Below are 14,869 nucleotides of genomic sequence, written 5' to 3'. Positions count from 1 at the left end.
TGTAACAGGTCTACGAAATTCAAGGGTTTGTAACGCGGCGGGAAATGGTATTCTCACAACAAAAGCTCTTACTTGGCTGATTGATTCGAAGATGATAACTGAACTTGCAGGAACTACTGAGACCATCTTTAACACTCTTATGCCTAAAAAAGTTGAAATCTTCGTATGGAACTCGACAAGCATGGGATCGATTTTGACTCCATCAGATGTCCAACACGTGATGATGGTTTAGAGACAGTAGATAACACTATTTCTGAATGAAAGCGAGCTAAAGAGGCGTAGGGTCAAGTCTTCAAATGGTGGGGTTATAATAGTTCTCCGATCTGCTGAACTGGAGAAGCATTTGTTGGTAAAACCAGACGTGGAATTTCAGAAGATGGCAACAACGGCATGCACTTGAATGCATTACAGAATACATCATTTGGAAAAACAGAGACTCGAAGGTATTTAGAAACAATGATAGAAATGGATCGGTTGCTCTCAACGAGATTCAAGTAAAAATATTCGAGTGGATATCGAACAGATCAAATAAGCGTAATCTAGATTGGTATACTTGGTTGTTGAATCCAAGTTCATATAGGGCACAAATAGTTTTGGTTGCCATATTTGCAACCTAAACTCTTCTGTGTCTAATGTGATAATATTTTTTTGAATGGCCCAACATTACTTTAGATATGGGCTGAACGTTATATCTTATCTTGCATGTTGTTTGTAATTTGGTTTATTAATAAAATGATTTGTACTTGATTATCTCAATATATGAAAAATCTGTGTTACTTTAGATTGCATTCGTAGTCTTTCTTTTCTTCGACTTAAATAGAGAGGTCGAAAAAATGTAAACTTGAAATTTTGAATGAGTTTCCCTAGCTCTGTAATTATCTCCTAATGCCTTGGTTGTTTTCAATAATATCTGCCGTTAACTAATAAATACACCGAACGGTTACCTTTTAATCTTTTAGAAAGTCATACAAAATTTATAGGTTCTAGTTTCATTAAAAGATAATCTTATGTTCATATCTGATTGTACGTAACAAATAAATACACCGAATGGTCAACTTTTACGGAGTAAACAGTTATTTTTTTTTTTTTGAACGGCAAGCATAATTTTATTAAGCCTCTAGCAAGAAACTAGAGGGAAAAGAACAAACATACAATAAATTACACCGGCTTGATTAGCCAAGTGTTCCAATTGACACTATCTCTACATCTATGATTTAACCAAAAGAAAGACATAGAACGAATAGTGTCAAATAAATCTCCTTTTTTGATCTTCATATCTGAAAAAACAACACCATTGCGAAACCTCCAAAGAGTTGACAAACAAGCAGATATGATAATGTACACCCGAAGCTTAGTGGGCCTTGGTGCAACCCAGTTATCAAACCAGTCCACTACTTCGACCCAATTATAAAAAAACAGGAATACCATTTGCAACCCATATTATCAACTTTAACCAAACCTCCCTTGCAATGATACATGAGAACAGCAGGTGGTCCAACGACTCTGTACCGAACGTGCAATTTGGGCAACCTATCTCCGTGATCTCCAAGCTACGCTTTGATAAATTAAGACGAGTAGGAAGACGATCAAGTGCAACACGCCAAATAAAAATATTGACTTTAATAGGAAGAACTTTTACCCATCTTGTAGGTGGATGAACCGAAGGTAAAGAGTTGTTGTCGATATGCATTCTAGTGTCACGAACAGTATACGATTTATTACCAATAGCCCACGTGAACGAATCAACCTCATTAGTTAAAACAACATTTTGAACAAGTTCTTTTAACAATATGAGACTCTCCTCATTTCTACTCCCAATAAGCTCTGTTCCACAACCAACTCCATGAGCCGTCAAGCAGTTTAACTGATATGACTTCATTTTTATCGAGAGCTAAATGAAATAAACGATTGAAACGCGTATAAAGAGGCTCACCATTCAACCAACTATCAAGCCAAAAGCGAACAGAGTCGCCATTACCAATTTTATACCTTATTGGATTAATAGGAATCAAGTGATCAGATTGTGAGCGTTTGTTCAACTTGATAATATTAATCCATGTAGAGTTGCAGTCTAAGCTAGAAGAAGAAACGCCAAATCCATTTTAACACAAGGGCCAAGTTAAATGAAACTTAGAACCTATAAATTTCTAACTAATAGCTTTTCAAGTACGGCTAAAGCATAAATTCATTAGTAAAATGTTTTAAAGTTTGCACTAGATCTTGATCATATCACACGTATTTCCATACAAACTTATCGATCTATACCAAAATTTACATCACACGACGTTTCTATGTTTTATTTCTATATATATATTTAATCTTTAATCTTTAATTATGTGAATTTCATGAAATGATCTTAAAGTAGGAGAGATCACATTAACTTTCATCTCAAATCATCTCATCTTAATATGTACTCCATCCCTACTTCACCCTTTACCCCTCGCCCATCAATCAACAATCGTTATCAACAACCATCTCACACCATTAACAACATCACATATCAACCTGATAATGTCGGTATCTAGGTCAAGGTAGATCTTAATAAAAAAATGGCTGTTAATCATTCCAATCGACCTGCTAATGACCTTCAAAAGATAATCTTACCAAAAACCCTACTGTTACCAAATTCATCCCATCCTCAGCCTTCATATACCAAAGATTCAAAAACACAGAACACGCAAGATCTTTAATAAATACAGTTGGTAACCCTAACACCATCTCACCCAACACTATATCTGAAAAAAGAATGTTACCTCCTTTTTATTCTTTAATTTTCCTGATGATTGGTGCTCAATTGATTTCTGGAAACTATTTAAAATCTATGAAGAATTAAAGGAAGTCTATATCTCAAAAAAGAGACTAAAAAGTGGTAAACGATTTGGTTTTGTGAGATTCATGAACATTCCTTTACACCAAATTGATTCTATGGAAAGAAAGCTCAACATGGTTACTGCGGGTGACCAATTGCTCAGAGTATACAAAGCTAAGGATTGAAACGTTAATCGAGGCCCAACTTATGCCCACAACACCACCCCTCATCCAAAAATCACCCCCACCCTAAACCCATCCCCAATAAACTTGTCGATGATCGTAAATTCAATGAGGTCATCAACAGTCACAATAACATCAAGGGCACAAATGACAAACCATTCAAAGTTGAATTCGAAAATAATGAAAAACTCATTAACTTATTTGGGTATGCTGTCATTGGTGCCGTTAAGAATATAGAATACCTTGAATACTTCAATGATATATGCAAATTGGAAAATCTCAATGGGTTCGAAATCGAATACTTAGGTGGTTTCGAATTAATGCTCATCTACGAAGACAAACAACTTGCACTTGATATGCTCAATGACTCTACTCACCCCCTTTGGTGCTGGCTCGATAACATTAGACCATGGGACCCCGAAGAATACACTTCATCACTTGTTGGTTTGAGAAGACGTTTAAAGATATTTCATGTACTTGGGGAGAAGTCATTGAATTAAAAAATTGCTCTATCGAAAACACTGGTCATCAAGATCTTTCACACGGCAAAGTGCTCATCAAAACTGACTTATTCGAATTCATCAATCATAATGTAACGACCTAAAACCGTTTACTCAAAAACACGCTTAATTTTTTTTTTTGTACACACTTTCCTGTCAGGCCATAGCGCGGCGCGCGCTAAAGCGTAAACCAAAGTCAGAAGTTAACAACTGGCCTGACCACTAGCAAATAGCCATTTGCGCGGCGCATATGGCCACGCGCGGCGCGCGCTATGCCTGGGAAAACTGGTCAGCCCATTTTAAACACAAGACAAGCCATATTCCACCCAAACCAAGTTTCATTAACCCAAACCAAATCCAACGCTTTTTAAACAATAAATATCCGGGTTTTAATTGAAAAAAGTGTAATACGACCCTTGGGATTCCAACGACCCATAATTACATAAACATGACAATTTCGACCCGTTTCGTTTAGACACAACAAAAGACCGAGCATGGCGATTGGGGACACACTACCCAATCCTAAATCAATCCAAAAGCACGTCTTCTAAGGCAACATACAAAAGTTCACTAGTTCCCACGCTTACCCGAGCCGTCACCCTGCGAACCTATAAAATAATATCAACGAGAGGGTAAGCTATAAAGCTTAGTGAGGATAAACATACTATATACATACATATGCATAAAACGAATACGCGTCGTCATCACAATTAGTAAACACATACCGCAATCCGGGTATAACTAAGCAAAGCTATACATAACGTACCACCAAGCCAAAACCGCAAGATTTGCTACAACACAACAATATATATATATATATATATATATATATATATATATATATATATATATATATATATATATATATATATATATATATATATATATACATATATGGAGAGATAAACGTCTACCCCAATACCCAAGGTTAACCCCATAACCTCAAACTCATGAAGGTTGGTCGAACAACACGTTCCTAAGTGAATCCGAACTCCACGAGATTCACTACCTTCCTCCACAACGACAATAGGGATGTCCGAACTACACGAGACATTGTGAATCCGAACTACACGAGATTCACTAGTGAAGCCGAACTACACGCGAATCACTACCCTAGGCCGCATCAACAACAACAATGGGAACTCCCGAACTACACGCGACATTGTGAATCCGAACTACACGAGATTCACTAGTGAAGCCGAACTACACGCGAATCACTACCCACATCACCTCAACAACATCACGGGGTTGACCTACTTGTCAACGTGGAATCGTATCGCCCGAAATCCACTACCCCAAGGGTGGTATCCCAAAACGCACAAACGTGCCTCAAGGACCCAAAACTCATAGAGTCCATCATCTCATACACGTGTAGAGTGAACATGAACGCCCAAGGATCACTTTACCCCACCCGCACCCATCCTATGCATACATACGCATATAATATATTTACACTCACCTTATCGCCTTGATGAATGCAACCGGATAATCCGTAACACGTCAATGGAAAGTACCTATTCCATTATCACATAACGAACAACACAATTAGGGTGGATTTACAAACCAACCCAAATTGACACTTAGTGCAATTTCGACCCAAATGCACTTCCAAGCACAAACCGCGCCCAAACTATCCAATAATCATTAACACAAGTGAAAATGGTCCTAACACACCAATTAATCCCGAACACAAGTGTTAAACACTTATCTTACCCAATATGACACATAAACCCTAATTTTGACCCAGTTCAAAATTAGTCAACCAAGCACACCCAAAAGGGTTCCAATACTTCCATAATCACTAAACCTAGTGATTAACCCATTTTGCAAGTCCTAAACTTGACCAAAACATCAACCAACCCAAAATCCGCCAACAACAATATAAAAACCCAATTACTAGCATCAATAAACTCACTTCATGAGTCTAAATGGGTTTCTCAACAATTTAAGTTCAAACCCTAACTTTGAATATCAATCAAGCAATGAAATTCGGAGTTAGAACTTACCACAACGACCAAAATGTAGCTAGGAGCGAGATGAACAACTTTAACACTTGAGCTTTGGTGAGAATCCGACTTCTTCTTCTCCAAATCAAGCTCTCTCTCTCTCTCTCTCTCTCTCTCTCTCTCTCTCTTTAAACTCTCTCTCTAAAGATGAAAGTGTGCGAAAGAGGTGAAATGAGGATAAGGGTGATCAATGGATCAGTTTTAGTGGCTTAAAACCGACCCTCAAGTGAGAAGACACCAATGCCCCTTTTAAAATGTGAAAATCACGAATGGTGTCTGCCAGCTGGTTATGCGCGGCGCACAAATGCACAGAACAGAATTCAGGGTCTTACAACTCTCCTCCACTTAAATCGGATCACGTCCTCGTGATCTTAGTCCCATAACAGTCAAGAAAGTACACTTCCCCGATTCTTCAGGTTCCCACATAACTTCGGTTCCTTCGATGCCGCCATTAAATCCTATCGGTCACACTTTCTCGCCACGCAACATTCCAAACACACAACAATACGCCATGATTTTTTGGCACACTCTAATTTACAATTTAGAGTATCCTCGCCAACCGTTAACTAATTTGGGTCATCCACATCATGCACACGATGATGGAATATCTCACAACCATTCGGTAACTCCAACCGACACGTAACTTGCACAATTAACCACTCGTCCACCATTATCCTGTGAACATTGCTTCATATGTCCATTAAGGATGATCTTATCACCATTCGCACATGCAAGTCCACAATGCTCTAGAGAACTCACTCTCGAACGCACTCTACACTAACATATCTCTACACAAGATAGTCAAAATCAACACTTTACGTCCTGAGTTTGTTCACCAAACAGGACGACTTTCGATAAATCGCTCGAACACGCCTATCAAACCGAGGCAACACTGTACCCTCCAGGTACATACTCCCCCACTTAGGGTTCTAACCCCACACTATCACTGCTAAGATGATAACATCTCGCGGAATTTAACATTCCACAATACGCACGACCGGTCTCACGTCGGTTATACGCAACAATTTCTTCTCGGACTCACAACCAGGCACTCGAACCTCAACCTTTCAAATCGGTCAAACGTTAATGCCTGCTAAACACCACAATAAACCATCGTTGTATCTTCAGGTTTCTCGTCGGTACCCAAGTACAAACTAATCACACCATCGGAGTCAAACATTACACTAGCAGGTATAAGGAGGCACCTGACGCAGCGTTATGCAACTCCCATTACTACCACCGACGCTTGACCCTTACGGGGTCTACTCCAGGTGTCACACGTCACCTGACTACTCCTAGTCAGACGAATCCCACAAACGATACGGCTCAATGTCCACAACTTTCTAGCGACATCCGCAAGTCACTATCCATCTAGGCCTCATAGGTAGCCTAATTGCCTTTCAACTCATCACTAAGGAGATGCTTGGGGATCACCAAGACTTACACCATTCCAATTCATAACCATTAACACGGTTACCTACACACCTCAAAGATAGTCAACAACCATGACTCTACTCGTACACGTACGTGGCCGACGAAATCGCCTCCCAAAAATGGCGCTACCACGCATACACTCACGGAAAAGTGGTCGTCAAAGAGTGAACAACACTCACCACATAACTCACACGCAAAAGTGGCCGACGAAGAGTGAACAACACTCGCCACACACATCAAACCGTAATCGTGGTCAATGAATAGTGAAATCTCACGGGATCACTCACCACACTACATCAAGTAGTCAACAAAAGCGAATCCTTAAGCCAGGATGTCACTTGCCACCTCACTCACAACGAGCATCGAAACAAGACGCTCTAGCTAAGACGATCACACGTCACGTACCCTCACATGGTGATAAAACACCCGGTAAACACTAACCCAATAACACGCGCACAAGAGGGAACGGTTCTCGCACAATGACCGTCGGCATTCACAACAACCATTAGCGTACTCACCACTGCGTAACACTAATCCTTAGGTAGTATCGAACTCACGAACTTAAACCCACCTAACACGCCCACGCACACATGATGATATGGTATCGAACACCCGAACTTTTAACCCATATCACATGCCAACACGACGTGGTATCGAACACGAGAACTTTAAACCTACATCGCATCCACACTCTTTCGGCCTCGATTACTGAACGAGTAGTGTAACATCGCGCACTGCTACATTATATTGAATCCTGATGGATAACACTAACCTACACATGCTCTTTTGGCCTCGATCACAACGAGTAGTGTAATATCGCGCCCTGATACACTATAGTGAATCCTAACGGATAACACTAACCATACCACCCCGAACAATTTAAAACTTACACATAAATGCAAGATCGTTCCACTCACTATGACACTATCGCCTCCAATGTCCTATAGGTCTCACTCAAGCGAGCTCAACAACCTAAAACCAACCGAAAGCCTAAGCAACAAAAGACTCACACAATAGAGTCAAGGCACAACACACTAATTATACACTCTACCAAGTTCAACCCGAAACCATAAACGTAAGCCGACCGCCCGCCACAAATTATCTCTAACGGAGAATAAAGTTTAGCTAAGGCTTACACGCACACCGCATGCTATAACCAAAATGTACAACATACGAATACCACAATAAAAGTACCTGAATGTCTTCTCACAACGCCCGCCATTGCCAGCTCGGGACACTCCGCCTTGCGATGTCCTTCTTACCGGCAATTGAAACACACAATGCCGCTACTCTTCGATACCGGGTACTCCCAAAACTTGTGCCCCTTTCACCACAATTGAAACACCTAGACGCACTAGCGCCCGACACTCCTTTTCCTCCATCACCCGTGCTCACAAAAGCACTTTTGGATCTCTTGCTCGGAGCGCCAAACGAGTTAACCCTTCTCTCACTTGAAGGTTCACTAACCATCGATCGCGAATGCGATTCGAAACCCCTAGCCACGGCGAATAACTCCGCAAATGAATTCGCTTGACCCCTGCTAATTTTGTTCCACAGTTCATCATTCAAAGTTCGATAGAAATCTCCCATCAACAAACGATCATTCCCGATATACTCCGGGCAAAATCGTGCCTTTGCCATAAAGGTCGTCTTGAGAGTATTCAAGTCCATAGATCCTTGTTGCAAATTTCGCAACTCATCACGCATCTGCGTCAAATCGACTTGTGTTCGGAACTCCTCAAAGAATTCCTTCTTAACATCGTCCCACGATAACCACATGAACGGTTCTTCACCAACGATATCAATCTTACCATCCAACCAATTCTTCGTATTACCCCGCAACAAACTAGTAGCGAGTCTCGTTTTCTTGTCCGGAGGACATTCACTTGTTCGAAAACACCCTTCGACATCCGAGATCCAACCGGTACTCACTAACGGATCGGGATCTCCATAGTACATTGGAGATTTAGTCACCCTAGAGTTCTTGTAACTAAACTCCTTTTCGCCATCACCTCGAGATTTGAGAAACCCCCGTTCAAACTCTTCTCGAAACACATTCATTCGCTCCGTAACCGTGGCTTCAACCCTAGCCGTCATCTCGTCATCGTCGTTTCATTCTCCATTCGAAGTCCCACTCCTCGTCGTCATTCTAAAGAATGTAAATCGATTAAATAACGAAACGCATTTAAACCACACACACCACCGCCTCATCTTGCTTAACACCAGTCGTACATCACTCGTTAGATACGAATTGTGCTCGTAGCAATGGTAGCTAGTCATTATTACGTGCACATGACGTCTCAACTCATTCGCACAACGACTATCTTGCTCGATGATTTTCACAAACGCAAACACAAACACAAACACAAACACAACGCGATATAAGCATACACAAAATAATATCACGATACAAGCCATAATCCTAGTTAGTTCACCTACACGCTAAGGCACTAACCAAATTCTCATTCCAACCCGTACTCCTACAAGTCCCGCAACAAATAAGCACACACAAAAGTCTAAGTCTAGGCACCTATCTCAAGTTACCTAAATCCCTTATGCTATGATACCACTTGTAACAACCCAAAACCGTTTACTCGAAAACAAGCTTAATTTTTTTTTTTTACAACACTTTCCTGTCAGACCATATGCGTAGCGTGCATATGGGTACACGGCGCGCGTGTAAGACCCTGTTTCAGTTTCAGTCTGGTTCAGTTGATTGGGGCGCCGTCCAAGTTTTGGGATGTCGTCCAGTAAAGAAGAGTTGGACGCCGTCCAAGTTTTGGGATGCCGTCCAAGTTTTGGGACGCCGTCCAAGTTTTGGGACGCCGTCCAAATGTACAGACGGGCCAGCTGTTTAACTTGTTTTAGAAAGGGCATTTTGGTCAATTCATTTAGGTGTCAGTTTGGAGCCTTTAAAGCTGATCCATTGGCCATTTGTGGATCTCATTCACCCACACAAACACTCTCATCCATATCTAGAGAGAGAGAAAGAGTTTAGAGAGAGAGAGCTTGATTTGGAGAAGAAGGAGTCAGATTCTCACCAAAGCTCGGGTTTTAAAGTTGTTCATCTCGTTCTTAGCTACGTTGTAGTTGTATTGGTAAGTTCTAACTCTGAATTTCATTGTTTGAGTTGATGATTCAAAGTTAGGGTTTGAACTTAAAATGTTGAGAAACCCATTTAAACTCATGAAGTGAGTTTAGTGATGCTAGTAATCGGGTTTATTGTTGTTGTTGGTGGGTTTTGGGTTGGAAACCGACTTGGCCATGATTTAGGACTTGTAATTGGGTAAAATCACTAGTGTTAGTGATTTTGGAAGTGTTGGAACCCATTTGGGGGTATTTGGTTGATTAATTTTGAAATGGGTCAAAATTATGGTTTGTATGTCAATTTGGGTAAGACGAGTGTTTAACACTTGTGTTTGGGTTTAATTGTCGTGTTAGGATCATTTTCACTTGTGTTAGTGAATAATGGTTAGTTTGGGCGCGGTTTGTGCTTGAAAGTGCAATTGGGTCGAAATTGCACTAAGTATCAATTGGGTTGGTTTGTAAATCCACCCTAATTGTGTTGTTTGTATTGTGATAATGGAATAGGTACTTTCCATTGACGTGTTGCGGATTTGTTCGGTTGCAATCATCAAGATGACAAGGTGAGTGTTAATATCCTATGTGCATATGTATGTGTAGGATGGGTGCGGGTCAGGTGAAGTAGTTCTCGTTATAGTGCTCACTTCACATATAGGTGGGTTTGATGGACTTGTGTATAGGTCCAATAGGCACGGTTGTGCATTTTGGTTGACCACCTTTGGCGAGGTGCACACTTGTGTGTACTTTATCACATGGACTTGTGATGTGGAGTTATATAATCCCGATGTAGTGGGATTGGTATTGAGTTACAGATGAGTAACCCCGATGATGTAGGTTTTGAGGAGATAGTGAACCTCGAGTAGTGCGGATTCATGATGACTCGGGTTGTTCGGTCATCTTACTGATGAGGTAGTGAATCTCGGGTAGTTCGAATTCACTAAGGCACGGGTAGTTCGGCCAACCTCGATTGTTGAAGTGGTGAAGGAAGTGAATCTCGGGTTGTGTGAATTCACTAAGGCTCAGGTTGTTCGGCCAACCTTCAGGGGTTTAAGGTTAAGGGGTTAACCTTGTTGTACTATCGGTTGTATTTTGTATATGCGTATATATACTTATTGTATGTTGTAGCTAATCTTACGGATTTGGCTTGGTGGTACGTTAGGTATAACATTGCTTAGTTATGCTCGGATTGCGGTATATGTTTACTATTTGTGTGTTGGCGATGCGTATTCATTTTATGCATATATTTGTATGTAGCATATTCTCACTCACTAAGCGTTAGGTTACCCTCTCGTTGTTTACATTTTTATAGATTCACTTGGAGGCGGTGGCTCGGGTAAGTGTGGGGACTAGTGGACTTGCGTAGTTCGCTTTAGAAGACTTGCTTTTGGATTTGATTAGGATTGGGTAGCGTATCCCCAATCACCATGCTCGATCTATGTTTTATATTAAACTAAAATGGGTCGAATGGTCACTTGACGTAATTTGGGTTGATGTGGGCCCAGTGTTGTAAAACTCGAGTTTATTATGGAAATCTCTTAGTTTTAATTATTATAACATGTTGTGAAAACCGTTTCTTCTAAAAGTGTCGGGAAGCGAGTTTTTCGCTCGCTTAAGTTGGACTCCGGGGACAGCCCCTGGCAGTTCATTTGGACGCCGTCTAAATAGCTTGGACGCCGTCCTGCCCTTCACTACTGGACGCCGTCCAGATGGTCTGTATAAAAAAAAAATTTGGTGTTTCGGTTGGATAACGGGTTGGGTCATTACAAGTGGTATCAGAGCATGGTCTAAGGGATTTAGGTGACTTGAGATAGGTGCCTAGACTTAGACTTTTATGTGTGCTTATTTGTTGAGGGACTTGTAGGAGTACGGGTCGGAATGAGAAATGTGGTTAGTGCCTTAATTTTTAGGTGGACTAACGGTCATATTAATATGCGGATATAATTAATATACTATTGCGTTGTGTTTGTGTTTATGTTTGCGTTGCAAATATCATCGAGTAAGAAAGTCGTTGTACTAACGAGTTGATACGGCGTGTGTGCGTAATAAGGACTTGCAAACCTTATTACGGGTGCAAATCGTGTATAACAAGTGATATAAGACGAGTGTTGAGTAAGATAGGGTGGTGTTGTGCATGTGGTTTTATACGTTCGTGGACTAATCGCTTTGTATTTTAGAATGACGACGAGAAACGGGATCGAGGCGAGCGACGATGAGTTTAATGCTAGACTTGCGGCCACCGTTGCGGAGCAAATGGGTGCATTTCGAGAAGAAATGGATAGGAAGTATTCCGAATTTCGAAGTAGTGGTGAAATGGAGCGTTGTCATAAGAGCTTCATGAGGACTAAACCCCCGATGTATGATGGGAAACCGGATCCTTTGGTAAGCACAACAGGGATCTCGGATGTCGAAGGGTATTTTCGCACTATTGAATGCCCTCCCGAGAAGAGGACAAGACTCGCTACTAGCTTGTTGCGGGGTAGGGGAAAAGATTGGTTGGATGGTAAAATTGATATCATTGGTGGTGAAGCGTTTATGGCGTTATCGTGGGACGATTTTAAGAAGGAATTCTTCGAGAAGTTCCGGACTCGAGCCGATTTGTCAGATTTGCGTAATGAGTTGCGAAATTTACAACAAGGATCTATGGACTTGAATACTCTTAAGACGACCTTTATGGCGAAGGCTCGTTTTTGCCGGGAGTATATTGGGAATGATCGTATGTTGATGGAAGATTTCTATCGAACTTTGAATGATGACTTGCAGAACAAAATTAGCGTTGGTCAAGTGAAATTGTTTGTGGAGTTATTAGACATGACTAGGGGTTTCGAATTGTATTCGCGATCGAAGGTTAGTAAACCTTCAAGTAAGAGAAGGGTTGATTCGTATGATGCTCCAAGTAAGAAAACTAAGGGTGCAAGTGCGAGTACGGGTAATGTGGAGAACGGCATGACGAGTTCTCGTACACCTAGATGTTTCAATTGTGGTGTTAGGGGCCACAAGTTATGGGAGTGCACAATGCCGAGAAGTGATGACAGAATGTGCTACTATTGTCATAAAGAGGGACATCTCAAGCCGGATTGTCCCGAGTTGGCGGCGGCGAATGCCGCAAGGAGACGTTAAGGTACGTTTCGTTTTAATAAATATGTCATTTGGATATTTATTATATGTCGTTGTGTACGAGTTTGTTGAAAGCATTGTGTTGTACATATTTTGTTATGGGTGATGTTCCTAGTGGAATTACCCTATGGTGACATTTTGATTGACGGGCGAAGGGCGTAAGACTTAGTGCAACCAAGCATTCCTTAGTGTTTGGGAAAAGTTTCTACCAAGCCATGGATATGAGCTTTGGTGTTCGGTTGTTAAGCTCGTGTTTGCTTTAGCGAGAGATGGTGAACCATGAGGTTCATCGGGTGGATGGAACCAGAGAGATCGAGTGTTTGATCTCGATGTATGTTGGTGAAGGAGTCTACATGACGCGACGTTAGGTGCCTCTTTCATACCTACTAGCATGGTATTCGACTCCGATGGTGTTGCGGTTACATTGTACTTAGGGTACCCTATAGAAACCCTTAGGTACATGAGTGACTAGGTGGAAATGTGACAAACTATGGCAATCGGAGGATTGCAAGAATAAAGTTTGTGTAATTTGTGGTAAACGCTTCGTTCGAAGTGATGAAGGATAGGTTAAAATCCTTCGTATGCTCAAGGTTGGAGTAAGATGTGGTGATGGGTCGTGTGAACCCAATCGTTAGAAGAAGTCTACCTCTCGGTAGCATTGTACGATTGTACAAGGTGCGTGTTATGTTGGCTTTGGTCGTTGTTTAAATAACGCCAACGGGTGACGGTGAGTGTCAATTTCTAGTGCGCGGAATGAATTCTTAAGAATTCGAGTGCTACGACCGATGGATAGATTGGTCACGTATTTCGGAGAGTGGTAATTATCGCAGGATGATGTTACCACGACGATGCGGTTATGGAACATAGTTCCAAGTGGGAGAGTTACACTCCCGCATGAGAAGGTTTTAGTGTGAGATTTCGGATAATGCTCATGGTAGATCCGGAGTTAGTGTCGGGACCTAGATTGGTCGATTTGTAGTAGAGTACAATTTCGGTTAAATTGTAATTATGGTTTTGGATTTAAATTATCACCGAGGTGGTAATGTGGTGAATCTCTTTGGGAGATAAATGGACGTGTTTGACGAGCAAGGTGGGATCCCCGGTTAAGGGATGTGCGTGTCGGATTCTCTTCTAGATAATTACTGCTTTGTGTCTATGTGCGATATAGGTGGTTCTTGCTCGATTGTGATGGCATTGTGTACACGTCCATTAAGGATGATCTTATCACCATTCGCACATGCAAGTCCTCAATACTCTAGAGAACTCACTCTCGAACGCACTCTACACTAACATATCTCTACACAAGATAGTCAAAATCAACACTTTACGTCCTGAGTTTGTTCACCAAACAGGACGACTTTCGATAAATCGCTCGAACACGCCTATCAAACCGAGGCAACACTGTACCCTCCAGGTACATACTCCCCCACTTAGGGTTCTAACCCCACACTATCACTGCTAAGATGATAACATCTCGCGGAATTTAACATTCCACAATACGCACGACCGGTCTCACGTCGGTTATACGCAACAATTTCTTCTCGGACTCACAACCAGGCACTCGAACCTCAACCTTTCAAATCGGTCAAACGTTAATGCCTGCTAAACACCACAATAAACCATCGTTGTATCTTCAGGTTTCTCGTCGGTACCCAAGTACAAACTAATCACACCATCGGAGTCAAACATTACACTAGCAGGTATAAGGAGGCACCTGACGCAGCGTTATGCAACTCCCAT

This window comes from Rutidosis leptorrhynchoides, chromosome 3 (assembly GCF_046630445.1).
Source record: "Rutidosis leptorrhynchoides isolate AG116_Rl617_1_P2 chromosome 3, CSIRO_AGI_Rlap_v1, whole genome shotgun sequence".
Lineage (NCBI taxonomy): Eukaryota > Viridiplantae > Streptophyta > Magnoliopsida > Asterales > Asteraceae > Rutidosis > Rutidosis leptorrhynchoides.
This window is presented reverse-complemented; position numbering follows the sequence as displayed.